This window comes from Cynoglossus semilaevis, chromosome 8 (assembly GCF_000523025.1).
Source record: "Cynoglossus semilaevis isolate Cse_v1.0 chromosome 8, Cse_v1.0, whole genome shotgun sequence".
Classification (NCBI taxonomy): domain Eukaryota; kingdom Metazoa; phylum Chordata; class Actinopteri; order Pleuronectiformes; family Cynoglossidae; genus Cynoglossus; species Cynoglossus semilaevis.
In genome coordinates this window covers 24,224,462-24,225,996 of record NC_024314.1, presented here as the reverse complement: position 1 = coordinate 24,225,996, position 1,535 = coordinate 24,224,462, and positions in this window count along the sequence as shown.

Sequence of the window (1,535 nt, the reverse complement as noted above, 5' to 3'; positions counted from 1 at the left end):
AACAATCACAGGCTTTAGATGCAAATAAGAGGTGACGTCTTTGAAACACTTCGTAATTTGAATTAAATATTTCTTTCCAAGTGTGAGGTGGGTTTTTTTTAAATTGAAGAAAAAGCCACACATGCTACAGGGGGCTTTTCCCCCCTCACTCTGTGCACATGCCAAAAGTGGCCTTGATCCCACCACCAGCTGCTCCAGCAGAACTGGTCAGTGGCCAAACCTGGACAACAATGGTCACTCTGGTCACTCACAAACCATGTCTGACTAAATATAGTTAAAAAAAAGAAAAAGAAAAAAAGACCCCTAACTACAAGAGAGCTGCAATTTACTGGCAATTTACTGCACGCTGTCTTCGTGCTCGGGGGCTTGAAATTGTCTGTTATTATAGGAAATTATATCTCAAGTTTGTCACCGTGCCGTACAATCTTTGGAACCGATGGATTTTGATTTTTGTCACTGTCATTTCATAGTTCAAGATAATTAAATTTGTTGTTCTTTAGAATAAAAAAAACCCTCATATTTCCATTAGGATTTAGAAAATCTATAGGGGAGCCACAGATGGAGTTAAACGACATGATCTGAAACTGTACCGAGTGGTTAGAAAAACTTTAATTGAGAAGCTCCAAAGAATTTCCAAAGTCTTTAAAGAAAAGGAAAGTTTGAATGGAGTCAGGTTCAAGCTCCAAGTCTTTAGACGTTTCCCTTGAGCAGGGGTGGGCAAACCATTGAGGGTAAAAAATTGTCACTGGTGAGTCAGTTTTTCAAAAAATCTTATATTTTGACGCATGTGATGTCTGCTGCCATTTAGTGGCGTGAACAGAAATTACAGTCGATTCGTCGTTAAGCATGAAACACAAGGATTAACATCAGTGTTTTCCATATCTTGTTTGGCGGACCGAATTATAAAGGCCAACGGGACGTATCTGGGCCACGGGCCATAGTTTGCTCAGGCTTGCACTTAAGTCGTCAGTAGGACCAGCCTTGACTGTGTAAAAGTACAGAGCAGCTGAAATAATATCGTTTTAATGTCATGGTCTCGTCAGCAAATGTCAGAAGGAACAGCGACCTCCTGAGGATTTTTGACTAAATCTGTGTTTTTTTCCAGCAATTCTGGATTGTACACGACCACGACGGCTGCCATAACTTTTCTTTATAACTTGACCACCGTTGACAGAGAGAGAGAGAGAGAGAGAGAGAGAGAGAGAATAATAAAAAGGCGTTCCTTTTCTTTAACTGCCCTCGTGCTGATTTGCTACTTTTCCCCGTTGGCGACTTGTCACACATGCATCAATAACACGGTGAGATTCTCATCCCTCACAAGGCAGGGGTCAATGTGATGCAGCTGACCGAGCGCGCTCCACCAGTTGCGCAGCCTGCCAGTCAAATTTATGAAACCATCATCTCCGCCGGCTCCGTTGCACCGGGGTGATATTGCATGTCAGAGACTTTTATTATTGAAATGAGACATTTATGACAGAAAGCCTTCGTCACAGGAGATTGGCCTCCTGAATCCCCCCCCACCCCATCCCTCTCTC